Source organism: Phalangium opilio, unplaced genomic scaffold, assembly GCF_054372755.1.
Source record: "Phalangium opilio isolate 3A_F unplaced genomic scaffold, DU_Popi_V2 ptg000225l_1, whole genome shotgun sequence".
In the NCBI taxonomy this organism is placed as follows: Eukaryota; Metazoa; Arthropoda; class Arachnida; order Opiliones; family Phalangiidae; genus Phalangium; species Phalangium opilio.
The window spans coordinates 676,005-691,095 of NW_028324219.1; the positions used below are offsets into that span (position 1 = coordinate 676,005).

Sequence of the window (15,091 nt, forward strand, 5' to 3'; positions counted from 1 at the left end):
ATTTCATTAGATGTTATTGTACTAACCGAGACGTTTCAAATCAGGGAAAATTCGGAATTTTCAATAAAAGGTTATAGCCATGTTTTTTCAAATGTATTTCAAAATAGGAATGATGGGGTAGTTATCTATATAAAAAATGATTTAACTTACGTCATAAACAATCTAGAAATTTCCGGGGCAACTGTTAAATGTGTTGATGTTAAATTGCCTAATAATATAATTTATAAAGTAATTGGTTGCTACCGTTCACCAAGTAACAATGTCACGGAATTTATTGATGACCTATATACAAAATTATCACGAGATATAAGCGTAGGAAACGTGATCTGGACAGGAGACTTAAATATAGATTTACTGACCCCAGAAGAGCAAACTGTCTCCGATTATCTAACTACCCTATACGAGAAAGGTTTTTTCTCGTGTATTAATAGTCCAACTAGAGAGACGCCTACATCCAAATCATGTATTGACCATATATTTGTAAAACAGAACAAGAACAATGAAGTAATTTCGGTCATACATGAAGTTAAAATTACTGATCACTACGCAGTTTTAATTAATATATCTGGTGCACGCGAAACAAAGAGTCATAATAAACAGAAAGTAATAAACGAAATTGACTATAACAAACTTATCGATGATATACAAAAAGAAACATGGGTCAATGTCCTCTCAGAAAAAGACCCAAATGAAGCGTCGAAATTATTTGTAAAAACATTGCAACAACACATCAATTTAAATTTAAATAAAAGATATATTAGTTATTCGCATAAACAACAAAAACTAAAACCTTGGATAACCTATTCTTTAATTATTTCAATTAGGAAAAGAGACTCATTGGCAAAAAGAACTAAAATAGAACCGTTTAACACTGATTTAAAAAATTATTACCTAAAATACCGAAATAAATTAACGAAAATAATAAGACTAGTAAAAAACGATTATTATAAAAATAAAATTGACAAATGTAAACAAGATCCTAAAGAAATGTGGAAAATTATAAATGAGTCAACAAATAAGTATAAACAACCCAATCAAATTGATAAAATTAACTATAAAAACCACATTTATAGAAGTGATAATCAACCTCTAGAAGTAGCCGACTCCTTTAATGAATATTTCTCCTCGCTTGGAGAAAATTTAGCCAAAGACATAATGTCGAAAACTATAGACACGCCAATAACTCTAGATTCCAGCGACACTAACTCTAAATCGTTATTTTTCTTGCCGATTACTCCAGTTGATATTACAAAAGTTATTGATACCCTTAAAAACTCTAATTCAAAAGGTCACGATGATATAGATATAAAAACTTTAAAAAAACTTAAACAATTCATAGCAATTCCGCTATCGCATATTATAAACACATCCTTAACAAATGGGGTTTTTCCTAATATTCTCAAGAGAGCAATAGTTGTACCGATCTTTAAATCGGGCGATAAGACCGACTTAGGTAATTACCGACCGATATCTCTCCTTAGCAATATTTCAAAAATATACGAAAAAATTATCAAGAACCAACTAACAGAATTCTTAGAGAAATGCAATTATTTTTCTACAAACCAATATGGCTTTAGAAAAGGTCTAAACACTAGTGACGCGATTCTAAAAGTAACGGAGACATTATATAAGACCATAGACCAAAACAAAAAATCTATCGGTATATTCCTCGATTTAAGGAAAGCTTTCGATACGGTCTCCCATCCTATACTCATTCAAAAACTTGAGAAAGCTGGCGTACGTGGGGTACCACTAGACTGGTTTAAAAGTTACTTGAGCGGAAGAGAAACAGTTGTGAAAATAAATAATACGATAAGTAATACTCACGTTGTGAGGTTCGGAATACCACAGGGAACAATCATTGGCCCGGTGCTATTCCTAATTTATATAAACGACTTATGTAACACAAAAATTCATGGCAAATTGATATCTTTTGCCGATGATACCACTTTATTATTTGAAGGTAATACTTGGCTGGAAGTAATAGAGAAAGCACAAAAGGACTTGAACTTAATCCACACGAAATTGAACCAAAACTTGCTAACTCTAAATACTAACAAAACTAAATACATCTGTTTCTCTTCAAGAACGATAGAAAACTTACCAGATGAAATTAAAATCCACGCCAGTAACGATTGCAACAATTGCACCGCAAAATGTCTCATTATAGAAAAAGTTAACCAAATTAAATATCTAGGAATAATAATTGACAGTAACCTAAGATGGAGAGATCATGTAGGTCACGTAACAAAGAAAATACGATCGTGCTTGTATAAATTCTACAATGTCCGTAATTTTCTGGAACTTCCATGGCTAAAGAGGATATATTACGCCCTAATACAGTCCGTTATATCATATGGTATAATAGGCTGGGGAGGGACATACGAGAGTATTTTAGAACCTTTGGAAGTTCTACAACGAAAAATTATACGTATATGCTTGAGGAGAGATTATCGTTACCCGAGTCGACTACTTCATAAGGAGTTTAAAGTATTCTCTGTCAAACATTTATATGGAAAAGAAATACTGTTGTATACATACAAGAGCAAAAATTATATGGAATATACAAATAGTTATACCACTAGATTTATGACAAAGGGTAATTTATTAATTCCCAAAACTAGTAAAACCATAGGTCAAAAACATGCCTCTTATTTAGGTCCGAAATTATTTAACATATTAGATAATGATATAAAGAAGTGCTAAAGTCTAGAAATATACCGTAAAAAAATTATAGCATGGCTCATAGAAGTCAAATACTCCACGCTAACCTCTATTCTCAATAATGTCTAACGAAAGTACTATTTTATTAGCAATTAATTACTTTCTGGTTAATCAAAAGATGTACGAAGTTCCCCAAATTATTCAAGTATAACAATTATAATAATTACATTAATTTAAATATAACTATATACATAACCCTGCCACGCACGAGCTTACACTCATGTGGCAAAGGGTAGATGTACCATTTTTGTATGAAAATTTATGAGTAACATAGACATCAATAAATTAATAATAATAATAATAATAATTTCGTCTGAATTTTTGATTAAAACAATCCGATTAAAACGACGGAAGTGAGGTTCGAACTCGCGCGGGCAAAGCCCAACGGATTAGCAGTCCATCGCCTTAACCACTCGGCCACCCCGTCCTCGATTAAAACCGGTTTAATCATTTCGCCTGAATTTTTGATTAAAACAATCCGGTTAAAACGACGGAGGCGAGATTCGAACTCGCGCGGGCAGAGCCCAACGGATTAGCAGTCCATCGCCTTAACCACTCGGCCACCCCGTCCTCGATTAAAACCGGTTTAATCATTTCGCCTGAATTTTTGATTAAAACAATCCGGTTAAAACGACGGAAGTGAGGTTCGAACTCGCGCGGGCAAAGCCCAATGGATTAGCGGTCCATCTCCTTAACCACTCGGCCATTCCTTCATCGATTTAAAAGAGTTTAATCACTTTGACTGCATTTGTGTTCAAAACAAAACGGATAAAACGACGGAGGCGAGATTCTAACTCGCGCGGGCAGAGCCCAATGGATTAGCAGTCCATCGCCTTAACCACTCGGCCACCCCGTCCTTGATTAATACTGGTTTAATAATTTCGCCTGAATTTTTGATTAAAACAATCCGGTTAAAACGACGGGTTCGAGATTCGAACTCGCGCGGGCAGAGCCCATTGGATTAGCGGTCCATCGCCTTAACCACTCGGCCATTCCTTCATCGATTTAAGAGAGTTTAATCACTTAAACCGCATTTGTGTTCAAAACAAAACGGATAAAACGACGGAGGCGAGATTCGGACTCGCGCGGGCAGAGCCCAATGGATTAGCAGTCCATCGCCTTAACCACTCGGCCACCCCGTCCTTGATTAAAACTGGTTTAATAATTTCGCCTGAATTTTTGATTAAAACAATCTGGTTAAAACGATGGAGGCGAGATTCGAACTCGCGCGGGCAGAGCCCAACGGATTAGCAGTCCATCTCCTTAACCACTCGGCCACCCCGTCCTTGATTAAAACTTGCTTAATCATTTCGCCTGAATTTTTGATTAAAACAATCCGGTTAAAACGACGGAAGTGAGGTTCGAACTCGCGCGGGCAAAGCCCAATGGATTAGCGGTCCATCGCCTTGACCACTCGGCCACCCCGTCCTCGATTGAAACTGGTTTAATCATTTCGACTGAATTTGTGAGTAAAACATCCGGTTAAAACGACGGATTCGAGATTCGAACTCGCGCGGGCAGAGCCCATTGGATTAGCGGTCCATCGCCTTAACCACTCGGCCATTCCTTTATCGATTTAAGAGAGTTTAATCACTTAAACTGCATTTGTGTTCAAAACAAAACGGATAAAACGACGGAGGCGAGATTCGAACTCGCGCGGGCAGAGCCCAATGGATTAGCAGTCCATCGCCTTAACCACTCGGCCATCCCGTCCTTGATTAAAACTGGTTTAATAATTTCGCCTGAATTTTTGATTAAAACAATCCGGTTAAAACGACGGGTTCGAGATTCGAACCCGGGCGGGCAGAGCCCATTGGATTAGCGGTCCATCGCCTTAACCACTCGGCCATTCCTTCATCGATTTAAGAGAGTTTAATCACTTAAACTGCATTTGTGTTCAAAACAAAACGGATAAAACGACGGAGGCGAGATTTGAACTCGTGCGGGCAGAGCCCAATGGATTAGCAGTCCATCGCCTTAACCACTCGGCCACCCCGTCCTTGATTAAAACTGGTTTAATAATTTCGCCTGAATTTTTGATTAAAACAATCTGGTTAAAACGATGGAGGCGAGATTCGAACTCGCGCGGGCAGAGCCCAACGGATTAGCAGTCCATCTCCTTAACCACTCGGCCACCCCGTCCTTGATTAAAACTTGCTTAATCATTTCGCCTGAATTTTTGATTAAAACAATCCGATTAAAACGACGGAAGTGAGGTTCGAACTCGCGCGGGCAAAGCCCAATGGATTAGCGGTCCATCGCCTTAACCACTCGGCCACCCCGTCCTCGATTGAAACTGGTTTAATCATTTCGACTGAATTTGTGAGTAAAACATCCGGTTAAAACGACGTATTCGAGATTCGAACTCGCGCGGGCAGAGCCCATTGGATTAGCGGTCCATCGCCTTAACCACTCGGCCATTCCTTCATCGATTTAAGAGAGTTTAATCACTTAAACTGCATTTGTGTTCAAAACAAAACGGATAAAACGACGGAGGCGAGATTCGAACTCGCGCGGGCAGAGCCCAATGGATTAGCAGTCCATCGCCTTAACCACTCGGCCATCCCGTCCTTGATTAAAACTGGTTTAATAATTTCGCCTGAATTTTTGATTAAAACAATCCGGTTAAAACGACGGGTTCGAGATTCGAACTCGCGCGGGCAGAGCCCATTGGATTAGCGGTCCATCGCCTTAACCACTCGGCCATTCCTTCATCGATTTAAGAGAGTTTAATCACTTAAACTGCATTTGTGTTCAAAACAAAACGGATAAAACGACGGAGGCGAGATTCGAACTCGCGCGGGCAGAGCCCAACGGATTAGCAGTCCATCTCCTTAACCACTCGGCCACCCCGTCCTTGATTAAAACTTGCTTAATCATTTCCCCTGAATTTTTGATTAAAACAATCCGAATAAAACGACGGAAGTGAGGTTCGAACTCGCGCGGGCAAAGCCCAATGGATTAGCGGTCCATCGCCTTAACCACTCGGCCACCCCGTCCTCGATTGAAACTGGTTTAATCATTTCGACTGAATTTGTGAGTAAAACATCCGGTTAAAACGACGTATTCGAGATTCGAACTCGCGCGGGCAGAGCCCATTGGATTAGCGGTCCATCGCCTTAACCACTCGGCCATTCCTTCATCGATTTAAGAGAGTTTAATCACTTAAAATAAATTTGTGTTCAAAACTAAACGGATAAAACGACGGAGGCGAGATTCGAACTCGCGCGGGCAGAGCCCAACGGATCAGCAGTCCATCGCCTTAACCACTCGGCCACCCCGTCCTCGATTAAAACCGGTTTAATCATTTCGCCTGAATTTTTGATTAAAACAATCCGGTTAAAACGACGGAAGTGAGGTTCGAACTCGCACGGGCAAATCCCAATGGATTAGCGGTCCATCTCCTTAACCACTCGGCCATTCCTTCATCGATTTAAAAGAGTTTAATCACTTTGACTGCATTTGTGTTCAAAACAAAACGGATAAAACGACGGATTCGAGATTCAAACTCGCGCGGGCAGAGCCCATTGGATTAGCGGTCCATCGCCTTAACCACTCGGCCATTCCTTCATCGATTTAAGAGAGTTTAATCACTTAAACTGCATTTGTGTTCAAAACAAAACGGATAAAACGACGGAGGCGAGATTCGAACTCGCGCCGGCAGAGCCCAATGGATTAGCAGTCCATCGCCCTAACCACTCGGCCACCCCGTCCTTGATTAAAACTGGTTTAATAATTTCGCCTGAATTTTTGATTAAAACAATCCGGTTAAAACGACGGAAGCGAGATTCTAACTCGCGCGGGCAGAGCCCAACGGATTAGCAGTCCATCGCCTTAACCACTCGGCCATTCCTTCATCGATTTAAGAGAGTTTAATCACTTTGACTGCATTTGTGTTCAAAACAAAACGGATAAAACGACGGAGGCGAGATTCGAACTCGCGCGGGCAGAGCCCAATGGATTAGCGGTCCAACGCCTCAATCACTCGGCCATTCCTTCATCGATTGAAAAGAGTTTAATCATTTTGACTGCATTTGTGTTCAAAACAAAACGGATAAAACGACGGAGGCGAGATTCGAACTATCGCGGGCAGAGCCCAACGGATTAGCAGTCCATCGCCTTAACCACTCAGCCACCCCGTCCTCGAATAAAACTGGTAAAATAATTTCGACTGAATTTGTGAGTAAAACATCCGGTTAAATCGACGGATTCGAGATTCGAACTCGCGCGGGCCGAGCCCATTGGATTAGCGGTCCATCGCCTTAACCACTCGGCCATTCCTTCATCGATTTAAGAGAGTTTAATCACTTTGACTGCATTTGTGTTCAAAACCAAACGGAAAAAACGACGGAGGCGAGATTCGAACTCGCTCGGGCAGAGCCCAATGGATTAGCAGTCCATCGCCTTAACCACTCGGCCACCCCGTCCTTGATTAAAACTGGTTTAATAATTTTGCCTGAATTTTTGATTAAAACAATCTGGTTAAAACGACGGAGGCGAGATTCGAACTCGCGCGGGCAGAGCCCAACGGATTAGCGGTCCATCGCCTTAACCACTCGGCCATTCCTGCATCGATTTAAGAGAGTTTAATCACTTTGACTGCATTTGTGTTCAAAACCAAACGGAAAAAACGACGGAGGCGAGATTCGAACTCGCTCGGGCAGAGCCCAATGGATTAGCAGTCCATCGCCTTAACCACTCGGCCACCCCGTCCTCGATTAAAACCGGTTTAATCATTTCGCCTGAATTTTTGATTAAAACAATCCGGTTAAAACGACGGAAGTGAGGTTCGAACTCGCGCGGGCAAAGCCCAATGTATTAGCGGTCCATCTCCTTAACCACTCGGCCATTCCTTTATCGATTTAAAAGAGTTTAATCACTTTGACTGCATTTGTGTTCAAAACAAAACGGAAAAAACGACGGAGGCGAGATACGAACTCGCGCGGGCAGAGCCCAATGGCTTTGCAGACCATCGCCTTAACCACTCGGCCACCCCGTCCTTGATTAAAACTTGTTTAATCTTTTCGCCTGAATTTTTGATTAAAACAATCCGGTTAAAACGACGTATTCGAGATTCGAACTCGCGCGGGCAGAGCCCATTGGATTAGCGGTTCATCGCCTTAACCACTCGACCATTCCTTCGTCGATTTAAGAGAGTTTAATCACTTTGACTGCATTTGTGTTCAAAACAAAACGGATTAAACGACGGAGGCGAGATTCGAACTCGCGCGGGCAGAGCCCAACGGATTAGCAGTCCATCGCCTTAACCACTCGGCCACCCCGTCCTTGATTAAATCTGGTTTAATAATTTCGCCTGAATTTTTGATTAAAACAATCTGGTTAAAACGACGGAGGCGAGATTCGAACTCGCGCGGGCAGAGCCCAACGGATTAGCAGTCCATCGCCTTAACCACTCAGCCACCCCGTCCTCGATTTAAACTGGTTTAATCATTTCGTCTGAATTTTTGATTAAAACAATCCGGTTAAAACGACGGAAGTGAGGTTCGAACTCGCGCGGGCAAAGCCCAATGGATTAGCGGTCCATCGCCTTAACCACTCGGCCTTTCCTTCATCGATTTTAAAAGAGTTTAATCACTTTGACTGCATTTGTGTTCAAAACAAAACGGATAAAACGACGGAGGCGAGATTCGAACTCGCGAGGGCAGAGCCCAATGGATTAGCAGTCCATCGCCTTAACCACTCGGCCACCCCGTCCTTGATTAAATCTGGTTTAATAATTTCGCCTGAATTTTTGATTAAAACAATCCGGTTAAAACAACGGAACCGAGATTCGAACTCGCGCGGGCAGAGCCCAACGGATTAGCAGTCCATCGCCTTAACCACTCGGCCACCCCGTCCTCGACTAAAACTGGTTTAATCATTTCGTCTGAATTTGGGAGTAAAACATCCGGTTAAAACGACGGATTCGAGATTCGAACTCGCGCGGGCAGAGCCCATTGGATTAGCGGTTCATCGCCTTAACCACTCGACCATTCCTTCATCGATAAAAGAGAGTTTAATCACTTTGACTGCATTTGTGTTCAAAACAAAACGGATTAAACGACGGAGGCGAGATTCGAACTCCCGCGGGCAGAGCCCAATGGATTAGCAGTCCATCGCCTTAACCACTCGGCCACCCCGTCCTCGATTAGAACTGGTTTAATCATTTCGTCTGAATTTTTGATTAAAACAATCCGGTTAAAACGACGGAAGTGAGGTTCGAACTCGCGCGGGCAGAGCCCAACGGATTAGCAGTCCATCGCCTTAACCACTCGGCCACCCCGTCCTTGATTAATTCTGGTTTAATAATTTCGCCTGAATTTTTGATTAAAACAATCCGGTTAAAACGACGGGGGCGAGATTCGAACTCGCGCGGGCAGAGCCCAATGGATTAGCAGTCCATCGCCTTAACCACTCGGCCACCCCGTCCTCGATTAAAACTGGTTTAATCATTTCGTCTGAATTTGGGAGTAAAACATCCGGTTAAAACGACGGATTCGAGATTCGAACTCGCGCGGGCAGAGCCCATTGGATTAGCGGTTCATCGCCTTAACCACTCGACCATTCCTTCATCGATTTAAGAGAGTTTAATCACTTTGACTGCATTTGCGTTCAAAACAAAACGGATTAAACGACGGAGGCGAGATTCGAACTCGCGCGGGCAGAGCCCAATGGATTAGCAGTCCATCGCCTTAACCACTCGGCCACCCCGTCCTTGATTAAATCTGGTTTAATAATTTCGCCTGAATTTTTGATTAAAACAATCTGGTTAAAACGACGGGGGCGAGATTCGAACTCGCGCGGGCAGAGCCCAACGGATTAGCAGTCCATCGCCTTAACCACTCGGCCACCCCGTCCTCGATTAAAACTGGTTTAATCATTTCGTCTGAATTTGGGAGTAAAACATCCGGTTAAAACGACGGATTCGAGATTCGAACTCGCGCGGGCAGAGCCCATTGGATTAGCGGTTCATCGCCTTAACCACTCGACCATTCCTTCATCGATTTAAGAGAGTTTAATCACTTTGTCTGCATTTGTGTTCAAAACAAAACGGATTAAACGACGGAGGCGAGATTCGAACTCCCGCGGGCAGAGCCCAATGGATTAGCAGTCCATCGCCTTAACCACTCAACCACCCCGTCCTTGATTAAATCTGGTTTAATAATTTCGCCTGAATTTTTGATTAAAACAATCTGGTTAAAACGACGGGGGCGAGATTCGAACTCGCGCGGGCAGAGCCCAACGGATTAGCAGTCCATCGCCTTAACCACTCGGCCACCCCGTCCTCGATTAAAACTGGTTTAATCATTTCGTCTGAATTTTTGATTAAAACAATCCGGTTAAAACGACGGAAGTGAGGTTCGAACTCGCGCGGGCAAAGCCCAATGGATTAGCGGTCCATCGCCTTAACCACTCGGCCTTTCCTTCATCGATTTAAAAGAGTTTAATCACTTTGACTGCATTTGTGTTCAAAACAAAACGGATTAAACGACGGAGGCGAGATTCGATCTCGCGCGAGCAGAGCCCAATGTTTTAGCAGTCCATCGCCTTAACCACTCGGCCACCCCGTCCTTGATTAAATCTGGTTTAATAATTTCGCCTGAATTTTTGATTAAAACAATCCGGTTAAAACGACGGAAGCGAGATTCGAACTCGCGCGGGCAGAGCCCAATGGATTAGCAGTCCATCGCCTTAACCACTCGGCCACCCCGTCCTTGATTAAATCTGGTTTAATAATTTCGCCTGAATTTTTGATTAAAACAATCCGGTTAAAACGACGGAAGCGAGATTCGAACTCGCGCGGGCAGAGCCCAACGGATTAGCAGTCCATAGCCTTAACCACTCGGCCACCCCGTCCTCGATTAAAACTGGTTTAATCATTTCGTCTGAATTTGGGAGTAAAACATCCGGTTAAAACGACGGATTCGAGATTCGAACTCGCGCGGGCAGAGCCCATTGGATTAGCGGTTCATCGCCTTAACCACTCGACCATTCCTTCATCGATTTAAGAGAGTTTAATCACTTTGACTGCATTTGTGTTCAAAACAAAACGGATTAAACGACGGAGGCGAGATTCGAACTCGCGCGGGCAGAGCCCAATGGATTAGCAGTCCATCGCCTTAACCACTCGGCCACCCCGTCCTTGATTAATTCTGGTTTAATAATTTCGCCTGAATTTTTGATTAAAACAATCTGGTTAAAACGACGGGGGCGAGATTCGAACTCGCGCGGGCAGAGCACAACGGATTAGCAGTCCATCGCCTTAACCACTCGGCCACCCCGTCCTCGATTAAAACTGGTTTAATCATTTCGTCTGAATTTGGGAGTAAAACATCCGGTTAAAACGACGGATTCGAGATTCGAACTCGCGCGGGCAGAGCCCATTGGATTAGCGGTTCATCGCCTTAACCACTCGACCATTCCTTCATCGATTTAAGAGAGTTTAATCACTTTGACTGCATTTGTGTTCAAAACAAAACGGATTAAACGACGGAGGCGAGATTCGAACTCCCGCGGGCAGAGCCCAATGGATTAGCAGTCCATCGCCTTAACCACTCGGCCACCCCGTCCTCGATTAAAACTGGTTTAATCATTTCGTCTGAATTTTTGATTAAAACAATCCGGTTAAAACGACGGAAGTGAGGTTCGAACTCGCGCGGGCAGAGCCCAACGGATTAGCAGTCCATCGCCTTAACCACTCGGCCACCCCGTCCTTGATTAATTCTGGTTTAATAATTTCGCCTGAATTTTTGATTAAAACAATCCGGTTAAAACGACGGGGGCGAGATTCGAACTCGCGCGGGCAGAGCCCAACAGATTAGCAGTCCATCGCCTTAACCACTCGGCCACCCCGTCCTCGATTAAAACTGGTTTAATCATTTCGTCTGAATTTGGGAGTAAAACATCCGGTTAAAACGACGGATTCGAGATTCGAACTCGCGCGGGCAGAGCCCATTGGATTAGCGGTTCATCGCCTTAACCACTCGACCATTCCTTCATCGATTTAAGAGAGTTTAATCACTTTGACTGCATTTGCGTTCAAAACAAAACGGATTAAACGACGGAGGCGAGATTCGAACTCGCGCGGGCAGAGCCCAATGGATTAGCAGTCCATCGCCTTAACCACTCGGCCACCCCGTCCTTGATTAAATCTGGTTTAATAATTTCGCCTGAATTTTTGATTAAAACAATCTGGTTAAAACGACGGGGGCGAGATTCGAACTCGCGCGGGCAGAGCCCAACGGATTAGCAGTCCATCGCCTTAACCACTCGGCCACCCCGTCCTCGATTAAAACTGGTTTAATCATTTCGTCTGAATTTGGGAGTAAAACATCCGGTTAAAACGACGGATTCGAGATTCGAACTCGCGCGGGCAGAGCCCATTGGATTAGCGGTTCATCGCCTTAACCACTCGACCATTCCTTCATCGATTTAAGAGAGTTTAATCACTTTGTCTGCATTTGTGTTCAAAACAAAACGGATTAAACGACGGAGGCGAGATTCGAACTCCCGCGGGCAGAGCCCAATGGATTAGCAGTCCATCGCCTTAACCACTCAACCACCCCGTCCTTGATTAAATCTGGTTTAATAATTTCGCCTGAATTTTTGATTAAAACAATCTGGTTAAAACGACGGGGGCGAGATTCGAACTCGCGCGGGCAGAGCCCAACGGATTAGCAGTCCATCGCCTTAACCACTCGGCCACCCCGTCCTCGATTAAAACTGGTTTAATCATTTCGTCTGAATTTTTGATTAAAACAATCCGGTTAAAACGACGGAAGTGAGGTTCGAACTCGCGCGGGCAAAGCAAAATGGATTAGCGGTCCATCGCCTTAACCACTCGGCCTTTCCTTCATCGATTTAAAAGAGTTTAATCACTTTGACTGCATTTGTGTTCAAAACAAAACGGATTAAACGACGGAGGCGAGATTCGATCTCGCGCGGGCAGAGCCCAATGGATTAGCAGTCCATCGCCTTAACCACTCGGCCACCCCGTCCTTGATTAAATCTGGTTTAATAATTTCGCCTGAATTTTTGATTAAAACAATCCGGTTAAAACGACGGAAGCGAGATTCGAACTCGCGCGGGCAGAGCCCAATGGATTAGCAGTCCATCGCCTTAACCACTCGGCCACCCCGTCCTTGATTAAATCTGGTTTAATAATTTCGCCTGAATTTTTGATTAAAACAATCCGGTTAAAACGACGGAAGCGAGATTCGAACTCGCGCGGGCAAAGCCCAATGGATTAGCGGTCCATCGCCTTAACCACTCGGCCTTTCCTTCATCGATTTAAAAGAGTTTAATCACTTTGACTGCATTTGTGTTCAAAACAAAACGGATTAAACGACGGAGGCGAGATTCGATCTCGCGCGGGCAGAGCCCAATGGATTAGCAGTCCATCGCCTTAACCACTCAACCACCCCGTCCTTGATTAAATCTGGTTTAATAATTTCGCCTGAATTTTTGATTAAAACAATCTGGTTAAAACGACGGGGGCGAGATTCGAACTCGCGCGGGCAGAGCCCAACGGATTAGCAGTCCATCGCCTTAACCACTCGGCCACCCCGTCCTCGATTAAAACTGGTTTAATCATTTCGTCTGAATTTTTGATTAAAACAATCCGGTTAAAACGACGGAAGTGAGGTTCGAACTCGCGCGGGCAAAGCCCAATGGATTAGCGGTCCATCGCCTTAACCACTCGGCCTTTCCTTCATCGATTTAAAAGAGTTTAATCACTTTGACTGCATTTGTGTTCAAAACAAAACGGATTAAACGACGGAGGCGAGATTCGATCTCGCGCGGGCAGAGCCCAATGGATTAGCAGTCCATCGCCTTAACCACTCGGCCACCCCGTCCTTGATTAAATCTGGTTTAATAATTTCGCCTGAATTTTTGATTAAAACAATCCGGTTAAAACGACGGAAGCGAGATTCGAACTCGCGCGGGCAGAGCCCAATGGATTAGCAGTCCATCGCCTTAACCACTCGGCCACCCCGTCCTTGATTAAATCTGGTTTAATAATTTCGCCTGAATTTTTGATTAAAACAATCCGGTTAAAACGACGGAAGCGAGATTCGAACTCGCGCGGGCAGAGCCCAACGGATTAGCAGTCCATCGCCTTGACCACTCGGCCACCCCGTCCTCGATTAAAACTGGTTTAATCATTTCGTCTGAATTTGGGAGTAAAACATCCGGTTAAAACGACGGATTCGAGATTCGAACTCGCGCGGGCAGAGCCCATTGGATTAGCGGTTCATCGCCTTAACCACTCGACCATTCCTTCATCGATTTAAGAGAGTTTAATCACTTTGCCTGCATTTGTGTTCAAAACAAAACGGATTAAACGACGGAGGCGAGATTCGATCTCGCGCGGGCAGAGCCCAATGGATTAGCAGTCCATCGCCTTAACCACTCGGCCACCCCGTCCTTGATTAAATCTGGTTTAATAATTTCGCCTGAATTTTTGATAAAAACAATCCGGTTAAAACGACGGAAGCGAGATTCGAACTCGCGCGGGCAGAGCCCAATGGATTAGCAGTCCATCGCCTTAACCACTCGGCCACCCCGTCCTTGATTAAATCTGGTTTAATAATTTCGCCTGAATTTTTGATTAAAACAATCCGGTTAAAACGACGGAAGCGAGATTCGAACTCGCGCGGGCAGAGCCCAACGGATTAGCAGTCCATCGCCTTAACCACTCGGCCACCCCGTCCTCGATTAAAACTGGTTTAATCATTTCGTCTGAATTTGGGAGTAAAACATCCGGTTAAAACGACGGATTCGAGATTCGAACTCGCGCGGGCAGAGCCCATTGGATTAGCGGTTCATCGCCTTAACCACTCGACCATTCCTTCATCGATTTAAGAGAGTTTAATCACTTTGACTGCATTTGTGTTCAAAACAAAACGGATTAAACGACGGAGGCGAGATTCGATCTCGCGCGGGCAGAGCCCAATGGATTAGCAGTCCATCGCCTTAACCACTCGGCCACCCCGTCCTTGATTAAATCTGGTTTAATAATTTCGCCTGAATTTTTGATTAAAAATATCCGGTTAAAACGACGGAAGCGAGATTCGAACTCGCGCGGGCAGAGCCCAATGGATTAGCAGTCCATCGCCTTAACCACTCGGCCACCCCGTCCTTGATTAAATCTGGTTTAATAATTTCGCCTGAATTTTTGATTAAAACAATCCGGTTAAAACGACGGAAGCGAGATTCGAACTCGCGCGGGCAGAGCCCAACGGATTAGCAGTCCATCGCCTTAACCACTCGGCCACCCCGTCCTCGATTAAAACTGGTTTAATCATTTCGTCTGAATTTGGGAGTAAAACATCCGGTTAAAACGACGGATTCGAGATTCGAACTC

General features: G+C 44.0%; 62 non-coding genes across 62 annotated transcripts; all 62 read right to left on the reverse strand.

Annotated features, from left to right (window-relative positions):
• Positions 1-3,069: 3,069 nt before the first annotated feature.
• On the reverse strand, positions 3,070-3,151 carry TRNAS-GCU (transfer RNA serine (anticodon GCU)). The gene has a single exon. It is a non-coding gene; the product is annotated as a tRNA-Ser (tRNA).
• Positions 3,152-3,212: 61 nt separating this feature from the next.
• On the reverse strand, positions 3,213-3,294 carry TRNAS-GCU (transfer RNA serine (anticodon GCU)). Its single transcript has one exon. It is a non-coding gene; the product is annotated as a tRNA-Ser (tRNA).
• Positions 3,295-3,355: 61 nt separating this feature from the next.
• TRNAS-GCU (transfer RNA serine (anticodon GCU)) lies at positions 3,356-3,437 on the reverse strand. The gene has a single exon. It is a non-coding gene; the product is annotated as a tRNA-Ser (tRNA).
• A 61-nt stretch (positions 3,438-3,498) lies between these two features.
• Positions 3,499-3,580, reverse strand: TRNAS-GCU (transfer RNA serine (anticodon GCU)). Its single transcript has one exon. It is a non-coding gene; the product is annotated as a tRNA-Ser (tRNA).
• A 204-nt stretch (positions 3,581-3,784) lies between these two features.
• TRNAS-GCU (transfer RNA serine (anticodon GCU)) lies at positions 3,785-3,866 on the reverse strand. The gene has a single exon. It is a non-coding gene; the product is annotated as a tRNA-Ser (tRNA).
• A 61-nt stretch (positions 3,867-3,927) lies between these two features.
• On the reverse strand, positions 3,928-4,009 carry TRNAS-GCU (transfer RNA serine (anticodon GCU)). Its single transcript has one exon. It is a non-coding gene; the product is annotated as a tRNA-Ser (tRNA).
• Positions 4,010-4,070: 61 nt separating this feature from the next.
• On the reverse strand, positions 4,071-4,152 carry TRNAS-GCU (transfer RNA serine (anticodon GCU)). The gene has a single exon. It is a non-coding gene; the product is annotated as a tRNA-Ser (tRNA).
• Positions 4,153-4,355: 203 nt separating this feature from the next.
• TRNAS-GCU (transfer RNA serine (anticodon GCU)) lies at positions 4,356-4,437 on the reverse strand. Its single transcript has one exon. It is a non-coding gene; the product is annotated as a tRNA-Ser (tRNA).
• A 204-nt stretch (positions 4,438-4,641) lies between these two features.
• Positions 4,642-4,723, reverse strand: TRNAS-GCU (transfer RNA serine (anticodon GCU)). Its single transcript has one exon. It is a non-coding gene; the product is annotated as a tRNA-Ser (tRNA).
• Positions 4,724-4,784: 61 nt separating this feature from the next.
• Positions 4,785-4,866, reverse strand: TRNAS-GCU (transfer RNA serine (anticodon GCU)). Its single transcript has one exon. It is a non-coding gene; the product is annotated as a tRNA-Ser (tRNA).
• Positions 4,867-4,927: 61 nt separating this feature from the next.
• TRNAS-GCU (transfer RNA serine (anticodon GCU)) lies at positions 4,928-5,009 on the reverse strand. Its single transcript has one exon. It is a non-coding gene; the product is annotated as a tRNA-Ser (tRNA).
• A 203-nt stretch (positions 5,010-5,212) lies between these two features.
• TRNAS-GCU (transfer RNA serine (anticodon GCU)) lies at positions 5,213-5,294 on the reverse strand. Its single transcript has one exon. It is a non-coding gene; the product is annotated as a tRNA-Ser (tRNA).
• Positions 5,295-5,498: 204 nt separating this feature from the next.
• TRNAS-GCU (transfer RNA serine (anticodon GCU)) lies at positions 5,499-5,580 on the reverse strand. The gene has a single exon. It is a non-coding gene; the product is annotated as a tRNA-Ser (tRNA).
• Positions 5,581-5,641: 61 nt separating this feature from the next.
• TRNAS-GCU (transfer RNA serine (anticodon GCU)) lies at positions 5,642-5,723 on the reverse strand. Its single transcript has one exon. It is a non-coding gene; the product is annotated as a tRNA-Ser (tRNA).
• A 203-nt stretch (positions 5,724-5,926) lies between these two features.
• Positions 5,927-6,008, reverse strand: TRNAS-GCU (transfer RNA serine (anticodon GCU)). The gene has a single exon. It is a non-coding gene; the product is annotated as a tRNA-Ser (tRNA).
• A 347-nt stretch (positions 6,009-6,355) lies between these two features.
• Positions 6,356-6,437, reverse strand: TRNAS-GCU (transfer RNA serine (anticodon GCU)). Its single transcript has one exon. It is a non-coding gene; the product is annotated as a tRNA-Ser (tRNA).
• Positions 6,438-6,498: 61 nt separating this feature from the next.
• Positions 6,499-6,580, reverse strand: TRNAS-GCU (transfer RNA serine (anticodon GCU)). The gene has a single exon. It is a non-coding gene; the product is annotated as a tRNA-Ser (tRNA).
• Positions 6,581-6,784: 204 nt separating this feature from the next.
• On the reverse strand, positions 6,785-6,866 carry TRNAS-GCU (transfer RNA serine (anticodon GCU)). The gene has a single exon. It is a non-coding gene; the product is annotated as a tRNA-Ser (tRNA).
• Positions 6,867-7,069: 203 nt separating this feature from the next.
• TRNAS-GCU (transfer RNA serine (anticodon GCU)) lies at positions 7,070-7,151 on the reverse strand. Its single transcript has one exon. It is a non-coding gene; the product is annotated as a tRNA-Ser (tRNA).
• A 61-nt stretch (positions 7,152-7,212) lies between these two features.
• TRNAS-GCU (transfer RNA serine (anticodon GCU)) lies at positions 7,213-7,297 on the reverse strand. Its single transcript has one exon. It is a non-coding gene; the product is annotated as a tRNA-Ser (tRNA).
• A 58-nt stretch (positions 7,298-7,355) lies between these two features.
• Positions 7,356-7,437, reverse strand: TRNAS-GCU (transfer RNA serine (anticodon GCU)). The gene has a single exon. It is a non-coding gene; the product is annotated as a tRNA-Ser (tRNA).
• Positions 7,438-7,641: 204 nt separating this feature from the next.
• On the reverse strand, positions 7,642-7,723 carry TRNAC-GCA (transfer RNA cysteine (anticodon GCA)). Its single transcript has one exon. It is a non-coding gene; the product is annotated as a tRNA-Cys (tRNA).
• A 204-nt stretch (positions 7,724-7,927) lies between these two features.
• Positions 7,928-8,009, reverse strand: TRNAS-GCU (transfer RNA serine (anticodon GCU)). The gene has a single exon. It is a non-coding gene; the product is annotated as a tRNA-Ser (tRNA).
• Positions 8,010-8,070: 61 nt separating this feature from the next.
• TRNAS-GCU (transfer RNA serine (anticodon GCU)) lies at positions 8,071-8,152 on the reverse strand. Its single transcript has one exon. It is a non-coding gene; the product is annotated as a tRNA-Ser (tRNA).
• Positions 8,153-8,213: 61 nt separating this feature from the next.
• Positions 8,214-8,295, reverse strand: TRNAS-GCU (transfer RNA serine (anticodon GCU)). The gene has a single exon. It is a non-coding gene; the product is annotated as a tRNA-Ser (tRNA).
• A 62-nt stretch (positions 8,296-8,357) lies between these two features.
• On the reverse strand, positions 8,358-8,439 carry TRNAS-GCU (transfer RNA serine (anticodon GCU)). The gene has a single exon. It is a non-coding gene; the product is annotated as a tRNA-Ser (tRNA).
• A 61-nt stretch (positions 8,440-8,500) lies between these two features.
• Positions 8,501-8,582, reverse strand: TRNAS-GCU (transfer RNA serine (anticodon GCU)). Its single transcript has one exon. It is a non-coding gene; the product is annotated as a tRNA-Ser (tRNA).
• Positions 8,583-8,785: 203 nt separating this feature from the next.
• Positions 8,786-8,867, reverse strand: TRNAS-GCU (transfer RNA serine (anticodon GCU)). The gene has a single exon. It is a non-coding gene; the product is annotated as a tRNA-Ser (tRNA).
• A 61-nt stretch (positions 8,868-8,928) lies between these two features.
• Positions 8,929-9,010, reverse strand: TRNAS-GCU (transfer RNA serine (anticodon GCU)). Its single transcript has one exon. It is a non-coding gene; the product is annotated as a tRNA-Ser (tRNA).
• Positions 9,011-9,071: 61 nt separating this feature from the next.
• Positions 9,072-9,153, reverse strand: TRNAS-GCU (transfer RNA serine (anticodon GCU)). The gene has a single exon. It is a non-coding gene; the product is annotated as a tRNA-Ser (tRNA).
• Positions 9,154-9,356: 203 nt separating this feature from the next.
• Positions 9,357-9,438, reverse strand: TRNAS-GCU (transfer RNA serine (anticodon GCU)). The gene has a single exon. It is a non-coding gene; the product is annotated as a tRNA-Ser (tRNA).
• Positions 9,439-9,499: 61 nt separating this feature from the next.
• On the reverse strand, positions 9,500-9,581 carry TRNAS-GCU (transfer RNA serine (anticodon GCU)). The gene has a single exon. It is a non-coding gene; the product is annotated as a tRNA-Ser (tRNA).
• Positions 9,582-9,784: 203 nt separating this feature from the next.
• Positions 9,785-9,866, reverse strand: TRNAS-GCU (transfer RNA serine (anticodon GCU)). The gene has a single exon. It is a non-coding gene; the product is annotated as a tRNA-Ser (tRNA).
• Positions 9,867-9,927: 61 nt separating this feature from the next.
• Positions 9,928-10,009, reverse strand: TRNAS-GCU (transfer RNA serine (anticodon GCU)). Its single transcript has one exon. It is a non-coding gene; the product is annotated as a tRNA-Ser (tRNA).
• A 61-nt stretch (positions 10,010-10,070) lies between these two features.
• On the reverse strand, positions 10,071-10,152 carry TRNAS-GCU (transfer RNA serine (anticodon GCU)). The gene has a single exon. It is a non-coding gene; the product is annotated as a tRNA-Ser (tRNA).
• Positions 10,153-10,213: 61 nt separating this feature from the next.
• TRNAS-GCU (transfer RNA serine (anticodon GCU)) lies at positions 10,214-10,295 on the reverse strand. The gene has a single exon. It is a non-coding gene; the product is annotated as a tRNA-Ser (tRNA).
• A 61-nt stretch (positions 10,296-10,356) lies between these two features.
• TRNAS-GCU (transfer RNA serine (anticodon GCU)) lies at positions 10,357-10,438 on the reverse strand. The gene has a single exon. It is a non-coding gene; the product is annotated as a tRNA-Ser (tRNA).
• Positions 10,439-10,499: 61 nt separating this feature from the next.
• On the reverse strand, positions 10,500-10,581 carry TRNAS-GCU (transfer RNA serine (anticodon GCU)). Its single transcript has one exon. It is a non-coding gene; the product is annotated as a tRNA-Ser (tRNA).
• Positions 10,582-10,784: 203 nt separating this feature from the next.
• Positions 10,785-10,866, reverse strand: TRNAS-GCU (transfer RNA serine (anticodon GCU)). Its single transcript has one exon. It is a non-coding gene; the product is annotated as a tRNA-Ser (tRNA).
• Positions 10,867-10,927: 61 nt separating this feature from the next.
• On the reverse strand, positions 10,928-11,009 carry TRNAS-GCU (transfer RNA serine (anticodon GCU)). The gene has a single exon. It is a non-coding gene; the product is annotated as a tRNA-Ser (tRNA).
• Positions 11,010-11,212: 203 nt separating this feature from the next.
• Positions 11,213-11,294, reverse strand: TRNAS-GCU (transfer RNA serine (anticodon GCU)). Its single transcript has one exon. It is a non-coding gene; the product is annotated as a tRNA-Ser (tRNA).
• A 61-nt stretch (positions 11,295-11,355) lies between these two features.
• Positions 11,356-11,437, reverse strand: TRNAS-GCU (transfer RNA serine (anticodon GCU)). The gene has a single exon. It is a non-coding gene; the product is annotated as a tRNA-Ser (tRNA).
• Positions 11,438-11,498: 61 nt separating this feature from the next.
• Positions 11,499-11,580, reverse strand: TRNAS-GCU (transfer RNA serine (anticodon GCU)). The gene has a single exon. It is a non-coding gene; the product is annotated as a tRNA-Ser (tRNA).
• A 203-nt stretch (positions 11,581-11,783) lies between these two features.
• Positions 11,784-11,865, reverse strand: TRNAS-GCU (transfer RNA serine (anticodon GCU)). Its single transcript has one exon. It is a non-coding gene; the product is annotated as a tRNA-Ser (tRNA).
• Positions 11,866-11,926: 61 nt separating this feature from the next.
• Positions 11,927-12,008, reverse strand: TRNAS-GCU (transfer RNA serine (anticodon GCU)). The gene has a single exon. It is a non-coding gene; the product is annotated as a tRNA-Ser (tRNA).
• A 203-nt stretch (positions 12,009-12,211) lies between these two features.
• On the reverse strand, positions 12,212-12,293 carry TRNAS-GCU (transfer RNA serine (anticodon GCU)). The gene has a single exon. It is a non-coding gene; the product is annotated as a tRNA-Ser (tRNA).
• A 61-nt stretch (positions 12,294-12,354) lies between these two features.
• TRNAS-GCU (transfer RNA serine (anticodon GCU)) lies at positions 12,355-12,436 on the reverse strand. The gene has a single exon. It is a non-coding gene; the product is annotated as a tRNA-Ser (tRNA).
• A 204-nt stretch (positions 12,437-12,640) lies between these two features.
• TRNAS-GCU (transfer RNA serine (anticodon GCU)) lies at positions 12,641-12,722 on the reverse strand. The gene has a single exon. It is a non-coding gene; the product is annotated as a tRNA-Ser (tRNA).
• A 61-nt stretch (positions 12,723-12,783) lies between these two features.
• On the reverse strand, positions 12,784-12,865 carry TRNAS-GCU (transfer RNA serine (anticodon GCU)). Its single transcript has one exon. It is a non-coding gene; the product is annotated as a tRNA-Ser (tRNA).
• A 61-nt stretch (positions 12,866-12,926) lies between these two features.
• On the reverse strand, positions 12,927-13,008 carry TRNAS-GCU (transfer RNA serine (anticodon GCU)). Its single transcript has one exon. It is a non-coding gene; the product is annotated as a tRNA-Ser (tRNA).
• Positions 13,009-13,069: 61 nt separating this feature from the next.
• TRNAS-GCU (transfer RNA serine (anticodon GCU)) lies at positions 13,070-13,151 on the reverse strand. The gene has a single exon. It is a non-coding gene; the product is annotated as a tRNA-Ser (tRNA).
• A 61-nt stretch (positions 13,152-13,212) lies between these two features.
• TRNAS-GCU (transfer RNA serine (anticodon GCU)) lies at positions 13,213-13,294 on the reverse strand. The gene has a single exon. It is a non-coding gene; the product is annotated as a tRNA-Ser (tRNA).
• A 61-nt stretch (positions 13,295-13,355) lies between these two features.
• TRNAS-GCU (transfer RNA serine (anticodon GCU)) lies at positions 13,356-13,437 on the reverse strand. Its single transcript has one exon. It is a non-coding gene; the product is annotated as a tRNA-Ser (tRNA).
• A 61-nt stretch (positions 13,438-13,498) lies between these two features.
• Positions 13,499-13,580, reverse strand: TRNAS-GCU (transfer RNA serine (anticodon GCU)). Its single transcript has one exon. It is a non-coding gene; the product is annotated as a tRNA-Ser (tRNA).
• A 61-nt stretch (positions 13,581-13,641) lies between these two features.
• Positions 13,642-13,723, reverse strand: TRNAS-GCU (transfer RNA serine (anticodon GCU)). Its single transcript has one exon. It is a non-coding gene; the product is annotated as a tRNA-Ser (tRNA).
• A 61-nt stretch (positions 13,724-13,784) lies between these two features.
• TRNAS-GCU (transfer RNA serine (anticodon GCU)) lies at positions 13,785-13,866 on the reverse strand. The gene has a single exon. It is a non-coding gene; the product is annotated as a tRNA-Ser (tRNA).
• Positions 13,867-14,069: 203 nt separating this feature from the next.
• On the reverse strand, positions 14,070-14,151 carry TRNAS-GCU (transfer RNA serine (anticodon GCU)). Its single transcript has one exon. It is a non-coding gene; the product is annotated as a tRNA-Ser (tRNA).
• A 61-nt stretch (positions 14,152-14,212) lies between these two features.
• Positions 14,213-14,294, reverse strand: TRNAS-GCU (transfer RNA serine (anticodon GCU)). Its single transcript has one exon. It is a non-coding gene; the product is annotated as a tRNA-Ser (tRNA).
• A 61-nt stretch (positions 14,295-14,355) lies between these two features.
• On the reverse strand, positions 14,356-14,437 carry TRNAS-GCU (transfer RNA serine (anticodon GCU)). The gene has a single exon. It is a non-coding gene; the product is annotated as a tRNA-Ser (tRNA).
• Positions 14,438-14,640: 203 nt separating this feature from the next.
• On the reverse strand, positions 14,641-14,722 carry TRNAS-GCU (transfer RNA serine (anticodon GCU)). Its single transcript has one exon. It is a non-coding gene; the product is annotated as a tRNA-Ser (tRNA).
• Positions 14,723-14,783: 61 nt separating this feature from the next.
• On the reverse strand, positions 14,784-14,865 carry TRNAS-GCU (transfer RNA serine (anticodon GCU)). The gene has a single exon. It is a non-coding gene; the product is annotated as a tRNA-Ser (tRNA).
• A 61-nt stretch (positions 14,866-14,926) lies between these two features.
• On the reverse strand, positions 14,927-15,008 carry TRNAS-GCU (transfer RNA serine (anticodon GCU)). Its single transcript has one exon. It is a non-coding gene; the product is annotated as a tRNA-Ser (tRNA).
• Between the last annotated feature and the right edge of the window lie 83 nt (positions 15,009-15,091).